Source organism: Cebus imitator, unplaced genomic scaffold, assembly GCF_001604975.1.
Source record: "Cebus imitator isolate Cc_AM_T3 unplaced genomic scaffold, Cebus_imitator-1.0 Scaffold174, whole genome shotgun sequence".
Classification (NCBI taxonomy): domain Eukaryota; kingdom Metazoa; phylum Chordata; class Mammalia; order Primates; family Cebidae; genus Cebus; species Cebus imitator.
Genome location: NW_016107489.1, coordinates 2,591,310 through 2,599,733, shown reverse-complemented (window position 1 = coordinate 2,599,733; position 8,424 = coordinate 2,591,310). Strand labels below are relative to the sequence as shown.

General features: G+C 42.2%; 1 protein-coding gene and 1 pseudogene across 5 annotated transcripts in view; both read right to left on the bottom strand.

The window, feature by feature from the left end:
* Positions 1-8,424, bottom strand: part of LOC108315567 (prolylcarboxypeptidase) — a 77,726-nt gene that overhangs the window by 43,470 nt on the left and 25,832 nt on the right. The gene's annotated exons all lie outside the window — the stretch shown is intronic.
* LOC108315569 lies at positions 1,455-2,386 on the bottom strand (annotated as a pseudogene). Its single transcript, XR_005202867.1, has one exon. The product of XR_005202867.1 is annotated as a cytochrome c1, heme protein, mitochondrial-like (transcript).

Here is an 8,424-nt window from a genome sequence, read left to right as displayed (position 1 = left end):
CTTGTACATGGCATATACTTTATAGATAATTGTTAAACTGTGAAGCAGTTCAAATCTTCTAAGTAAGTGATTCATGTGTTTCTGAGTATGAGGTTCCCTTGTTAATTTAGTTAAAATTATCACAGATATGTTATACATTAGTAGCCAGTGCTTGAGAAAATGTATAAGAAGCTATTATAAATTCAATAATGGTATATATAAATACCACAACAGCAACTATCTACATGTGGGGGAAAAAATGTGCTTAGTAACCAAATGGGGAGGGAAAACACCCTCTCCAAAAATTCTGCAGTGCTTAATAAGCTTCCTTTCCTCTAACCAAGAACTCTGGGCCCCAGAGGAAAAATCACTAAGTTATCAAAATGTTGTAAAATCAAAACACTCTTTGCTTTACTGCTAAAACAAAGGTGAAACAATCCTGCCCTTGAGAACACCTAAAATGCTCCAGTAAATCAAGAAATAACATGTTTTGTCAAATAACAGTGTTAAGTGTTTCATTAGAGGGAGATTCTATCTGTTGGCCGAATTGTTCTGTGAAAGCACCACATAATCAATGCCTTCCCATGGCTTCAGGAAGCTTTGGACTAAGAGAATTATCTGGCCACAGCTCAAGCTCCCAAATTAGAGACAAAGTTTTGCTGTAATAAACTATGGCATATAAATTTTAGGAAATGTTACACCACTAGAGGACGCTCTTACATAAGTAGTAATGTCGGAAAGCTCCGTTAAGTTTTTTTGTTTTTTAAGAGATGGGGGTATCCTTCTGTGGTCCAGGCAAAGTAGAGTGGCCCGATCATAGCTCACTGCAGCCTTGAACTCCTGGGCTCAGACGATCCTCTCTCCTAGGACTGAGAGTAGCTGGAACTAAATGCACACACCACCACACCTGGTTCGTTAAGTTTTAACTAAGTTTCATAAAATCTTAGGACAGAAAGGAAACTTAGATCTCAAGTCCAAACTCTTGTATAAAAAACAGACACAAAGATGCCAATTATTTTAAATCTTTCTTTTCTAAATAAATATATATTCACAAAATTGAAACAGAGCAATCATCCCCCTTCTTTTTAAAGTCATGTTTAAAAATTTTGTTCTGTCAGCCGGGCACAGTGGCTCACGCCTGTAATCCTAGCACTTTGGGAGGCCGAGGGGGGTGGATCACCTGAGGTCAGGAGTTCAAGACCAGCCTGGCCATCATGGTGAAACCCCATCTTAAATTTGAAAAAAAAAAAAAAGAAAGAAAGAAAAAAAAATTCTGTGCTGTCAGAAACCAGGATATTGGTTACCATTGCAGGGAAAAAGTGACTGTAAAAGAGAATGAGGGGATTCTGGGGTTAGGATAATGCATTGTTCTATATGCATAATAAGATAATTCAAAAACAGATTGGTAAACATTTAAAATCTCATTTTAGATATATATTTTATAAGGTTCATGTTTACATTTATATTTCACTATACTATGTCAGCTTCCAATTCTTCAGGACTGACCACTTAGCCCGCTTCATGGTGTAGCTCATCTACACGTACGAGGAGGTACCAGTAGCCTCCTCGTCATCAACATCTTGAGCCCCATGCAGTTTCGTTGGTCGTGCTCTGGCTCAGATGCCCAGCACAGGAAGGTGCACACGTCCTTGGCTACCTGGGACATGGCAGCTGGGGTACCATCGTCAAACTCCAGGACATCTGTGTAGATGGGAGGGGCCATGCCAATGGCCTGGCCAGGAAAACAGGGGTTGAAGTAGAGACCTCTCGGCAGTAACACCCTGGTGGGTGGCTCGAAGTGTAGCCCGTGAGCAGGAAGAAGATGTAGTCCTCACTACCATCCCCTAGCTCGCACAGTGTAGCTGAGGTCAGGGCCAATGCCCCATTACTGGCAGCTCGAGCAGCCTCAGGGTTGGGGTATGGTTTGGGGAAATAGTCATACAGCTTTCCTAGCCGCATGAACATCTCCCCATTTTCACTGGGGCCATCTTGAACCTCCACCTCCTCAGCCAGCACCTTAGCTTTAGCCTCAGTGTAGTATACGCCCACCAGGTGGCAGTAAGCCACTTAGTCCATGCTGTGGCAGGAGGAGCACACCTGCTTACATACCCGAAAACCCCTACGGATGCTGGTATGGTCCAAGGAAGAAAGGAGGACACGGTGAGACCACGGATAACTGGGGGCATGCAGCTCCAGGTCACTGGCACTCACAGCAGAATGGAGCCACGGTCAGCCCCACACTCCCTGCCACCAGCATGCCCAGTGCTGACAGCATCACCTTCCGGCCTCGACCACAAGAACACTGCCTGAGGTGTCCGCAGCAGGAGCTACCTGGGCGCGCTCTGTGCAGCAGACCCTGGGCAAGCTCACCCGGGAGCCCCGCTTGCGGGCCCAGCACATATTTCATATGTAAATTATATTGCAGTAAGTCACATTAATATTAAATTTTTCTTTCATTTAAAAGTATTTATTGAGTACTCACTAAAAGACAAGTATTAAGAAAAAACTAAGATACAATTCCATTTCTCAAGTTCTGAATCTAACAGGAGTGATGAATGTCCTAGTAAACAACCAGACAGTGGTGTGGTTAAGCACTGTTTGCAAAGCACTGTGGGAGCTACAAGCCAAAGCCATGATCCTGCCTGAGGAAATTATACAGGGCTGCACCGAGGAAGTAATGTCTGAGCTGAACTTCGACACAGAGAAGAATTTTTTTTTTCAGGTACAGAAGTTGATTTGATCAAAGTGTAAAATATGTTTTTCCAACAACAGAGTTCTAAGAAGGAAGAAACAGGGGAGAGGTATAATGCCCTAGGACAAAAAGTAATTGGAGAGAATAGTTGAGACAATAGGTAAGTGAGGGATATGTGATGCAGCAAGATCCTGGGGAGGGAGGGAGGAAATGGGGTCAATAGCACCAACAGAAGGATCTGACTTGAGGAGGACAAGGAACCCCTTCTCCACTGGGAAACAGATGGCTGCAGGAGTTATGTCTAACTAGCCAGGGAGGAAAACTAATTAGAAAGGGTTCTAGTCAAAATGTCTCTCATAAAACACCTTAGCTTCTAGTCAATGAAGTAGAGGGACAAGGTGATCTATTAAAAGGGATAGTAAAAGAGAGTCCAGGATGGCAATGATTTAAAGACAAAGGTAAAAGTGTAGCATGGAAGGAAAACCTGATGCCTAGGCCTCCATAAAGTTCCTGAGGCTGGAGACTGAATTTGTAGGCACAACCACCTGCCTACATATGAGCTTGCTTAGCAGGGATTCACAACCCAGGATCAGGAGCAGAGAAGTTTCTAAGATAAGAATTCCATAACGGGGTTGTGACAGAGGACAGGGGGCAAGAGAAGTAAGGTCATTCCTATCTCCATGCAGCCCTGAATATATCCAGAGCTATGAGGTCCTGTCCACCACAGACAAATGCTGCCATAATCTGTTTGCTGATTTGCAAGGCAATCTCAATCATGTTGTATTTATTCTATTTTAAGGAGTAAATAATCTTGCCAGAACTCATATATATGATATATAAACATTTCAATGATAATCTTATAAAAATAAGGTTACATATCATCAAAGCCTTACAAATTTATATTCTTCTGTTTTGTGAAACATAAGATGATGTATTACTATTGTTTTCCTTCCTTTATAATCTATTGTTCTGAATGTTTTTTTTTTGTTTGTTTGTTTGTTTTTTTGAGACAGACTCTTGCTCTGTCACCCAGGTGGAGTGCAGTGGCCCCCTTGGCTCATGCAACCTTCGCCTCTCGGGTTCAACTGATGCCTCAGCCTCCCAAGTAGTGGGACTATGGGCACACCCCACCATGCCCAGCTAATTTTTATAGTATTAATAGAGACGGGGTTTTGCCATGTTTCCCAGACTGCTCACAAACTCCTGACCTCAAGTAATCCACCTGCCTCAGCCTCCCAAAGTGCTAGGATTATAGACAAGAGTCACCGCACCTGGACTATTTTGAATGTTTCTATACATGCAAAATGTTCTCAAGATACCACTGTTATAACTACATCACATCTTCTGAGAGACTGAAGCTGGTATCTGGTGGTATAATATAAAAGGACAAAGACTCCTCAAACCCCAAAAAAGGCAAAACCATGTTTCTCACGTACAGGAGTTCAGACCTGTGATCTATGTAACTTACAATCCAATCCTGCATACTACCCCTCCTCCTGCAGAGAGCTGTGATGACTTCACAAATCTTCTGTTCTCCAACTGAGCAACCCCAGTTCTTACTACTTCCCATATAACGCTATATTCTAAAGTCCTCCTAACCCTGCTCATACTCTGGATCAATCAACATTCTCTCTTACAGATGGTGTGCCCCGAGCTGAGTACAATATGTAACATGTGGCCTAATGAAGTGCCTTGCTCATCACTGGCCAGGAATAAAGAATTGGTGAGTAAGTTTACAGACCTTATCCATGGTTTTACTTTCTGCAGTTTCAGGTACCCATGGTCAACCATGGTCAGAAAATAGGTGAGTACAGTACAACAAGATATTTTGAGAGAGAGAGACTATGCATTCACATAATGTGTCATAATTGTTTCCTCTTCATTTACATAATGTGTCATAATTGTTGTTAATCTCTTATTGTGCCTAATTTATAAATAAAACTTTACCACAGGAATGTATGTATAGGAAAAAACATGGTATATATAGGGTTCGATACTAACCTACCTCTCTGGCATCCACTGGGGGTCTTGGAACTTATCCACCATAAAGAAGGGAGGACTACTGTATAGCTCCAATAACACAGCCTACTTTATTTTTTTTTTATTTTTTTATTTTTTTTGAGACAGAGTTTTGCTCTTGTAACCCAGGCTGGAGTGCAATGGCGCGATCTCGGCTCACCGCAACCTCCGCCTCCTGGGTTCAGGCAATTCTCCTGCCTCAGCCTCCTGAGTAGCTGGGATTACAGGCATGCACCACCAGGCCCAGCTGATTTTTTGTATTTTTAGTAGAGACAGGGTTTCACCATGTTGACCAGGATGGTCTCGATCTCTTGACCTCGTGATCCACCCACCTCGGCCTCCCACAGTGCTGGGATTACAGGCTTGAGCCACCGCGCCCGGCCACACAGCCTACTTTAAATTGAAAGTCAGGTAGGTATACTGGGTTGAATAGCATCCCCCCAAAATTCATGTCCTTCCTGGAACTTCAGAATGTGACTTTATTTAAAAATAGGATTACTGCAGATGTCATTAATTCAGATGAGGTCATGCTGGAGAAGGGTAGGCCCTTAATCCAATATGACTGATGTTCTTAAAAGAGGAGACCAAGAGATGGGCACAGAGAGAAGAATGCCATGTGAAGACACAGATGCAAAGAAGCAAGACGGCGATGTGACAATAGAAACAGTGATTGGAGTCATGCAGCTGCCAGCAAAAGAACGCCAAAAGACTGCCAACAGCCAGCAGAAGCTTAGCAAGGGGCACAGACCAGACTCTCCCTCAGAGTCCCCAAGAAGTAACCAGTCCTGCTGACACCCTGAGTTTGGACTTATGGCCTCTGGAAGTCAGAAGATGAATTTCTTTTGTTTGAAGGCTCCCAGTTTGTGATACTCTGCAGCCCTAAGAAACTAATACAGAAGGCCTCCCTATGGAGGTGGCACTGGAACTGAAGCCTGAAAGAGCCAGATAAGGAAAAACTCTAGAAAAAAGAAACAGAAAAAACGAAGAGCCAGAGACCAAAAAAAGCTTAATGTAGAAACAGAGGTAAGACCAGAGAGAATGGCACTGGATGAGGCTTAGAGTTAAGTGGGCTATGATAGGGAGTCTGAATTGAATTTAAGGGCAATAGGAAGCCTTCAAGAGTTTTAAAACTCATTCTGAAAAAAAAAAAAGAAAAGAAAAAAAAAAGATCAGTTTACCTGTTCTATGGAAGATAGCCTAGAGGAAAATTTTTAAAAGAAAAAAGAAAGAAAGAAAGAGAATAAGTAGAAAGCTATCGAAAGGTCCACATGGCACATGATTATGACAACAAGCCAGGCTTCAAGCCAAGGTTGGTCTCTTTTAAATTGCTACATATTTTACATATATAACAATGTTTAATTTCCAAAATCATAACACACCCAAGAAAGATCTCAATGAAAGACCGAATATATGACACCAGCAGTATTTGTTTAACAACAATCAACAAAAGGAAGTCTTTTGAACAGTTATAGTCACCACTACAGCCCATTTATAACAGATTCTGCACTGGCCCTGACAGTAGGCATTCTAAACACTAAATGCCCCACTAAATTGGCAAAAGAGTTTCAAGGCCATCAGGCTCCCCCCAGCATTTAATAGAAGTCAATAAACCATATTCTATTGCTACCCTTTTTCTCCAAAACCTATTAAAGAAATTGATAGAAGGTAATAAACTAATTTTCTCAAACGTTTTGGTCCTGTTCCACCCTAATGAGATAAGAGATAAAAGACATCAGTGGCCACAATCTTCACTGGTTACCTCTGATGAACTATTAAACTACATTTTTTAAAAAGAAAAAGCAAGGCCGGGCGCAGTGGCTCAAGCCTGTAATCCCAGAACTTTGGGAGGCCGAGGTGGGTGGATCACGAGGTCAAGAGATCGAGACCATCCTGGTCAACATGGTGAAACCCCGTCTCTACTAAAAATACAAAACATTAGCTGGGCATGGTGGTGCGTGCCTGTAATCCCAGCTACTCAGGAGGCTGAGGCAGGAGAATTGCCTGAACCCAGGAGGCGGAGGTTGCAGTGAGCCGAGATCGCGCCATTGCACTCCAGCCTGGGTAACAAGAGCGAAACTCCGTCCCAAAAAAAAAAAAAAAGAAAAGAAAAAGCACATACAAACATAGTATTACAACATAATGCTAAAATACAACTCTTCTTCCTCCATGGAGAATCTTCTGTTAATCATGTCGTGAGAACCACTGTAACAGAAAACCTACAACCTCTTTTCAGAGACTGCTTTAAAATAAATTATTTTTATCACATTGAAAAATACATGATGTAAAAACACTCTGGAAAATTAAACTTTACAAAATCCCCACATGAATAGCATCCTCAAAAGGAAGCAGCTGAGGAAAGTAACGTCTAAGTTTTTTCCTCCCTGGAAACTCCAACATCAAATTTGCAGTCCTGATTTCACTATAAAATGTCCTCCAGGGACCTTTTTATCATTATCTTAAAGATACACACTACAGACTACTCATTGTTTTGCACATTCATCCGGTCTAAATGATAATGGCGCTGTAAAAAAGATAAAGGAAGGGAAAAGGATATCCTCAGCAGAAACCAAAAAGCTCAGAACAATAACAGCAAGTTCAAATGTAACTAAGTGGCTTCCTTTGATTACTTTCAGGTGCTTTTGTCACCACATCGCCAGATAATCAACATCTTCCCAGAGCTAGTAGGATGTGTATTTCTTGAGTGCCTACCATGGGATAAGTAGTAGAGTTACAAGAGTGAACAAGCTAGATACAGTCACTGCCCTCACAGGGCTTATAGTCTGGCAACAGACAACAAGAAACAGCAAACAAACAAGCAAACACACAAATAAGAACTAAGAAACTAATTGAACAGGTTTTACCTGGTTACAGTGGCTCAATCTGTGATCCTAGGACTTTGGGAGGCCAAGGTGGGCAGATCACTTGAGCCAAGGAGTTCGAGACCAGCCTGGGCAACATGGCAAAACCCTTTCTCTTCAAAAAAACACAAAAATTAGCATGTCTTGATGGCATGCACCTGTGGTACCAACCACTCAGGAGGATGAAGTGGGAGGATCACCTGAGCCCAGGAAGTCAAGGCTGCAGTGAGCTGTGATTGCAACACTGGACTCCAGCCTGGGCAACAGAGTGAGACCCTGTCAAAAAAAAAAAAAAGGAAACTAATGGTACAGGTTTTATTCTGATAGAGAATAACAGAGGCAGATCGACTTTTAATAGGGTGGTCAGAAAAGAAGTCTTCGAGCAGGCAATAGTTACACCTTTAATCCCCACAGCCATCTAGCCATCTATCCTGTGAAAGGTCCTGGGGGTTCTATTCAATGCCACTCCCTTCGTGAAGCATTCCTGCCTTCTTCGTGTTTTTATGGTATTTTAGTGATATTGTATTCTTTTCAAATGTAGCCTTGCATTATAGTTATTTATACATACATGTCTTGTAACCGCCATACTATTACCAACTGCAAAACTGTCAAAAACCCATATTTAAAAAGTTAGAATCAATTTATCATACCATGTGTGTTATTTCCTCCTGCCCCTGTGAATAGTGTAAAGGCTGAACTAGGACTCTATGTAAATAATCTCCTTTGTTCTTAGAGGAACCTTATGGAGTAGAGAGGCTGTGTTTTCCCCACCATGCCATACTGCCTCTCCTTTTCTGGCTCATCTCTGTACCCAGGTTGGCTCAGTACAGTGAAAAGAGCCCAGCTCTGTAGCCTTAAAGTCCCACGTTGAAATGC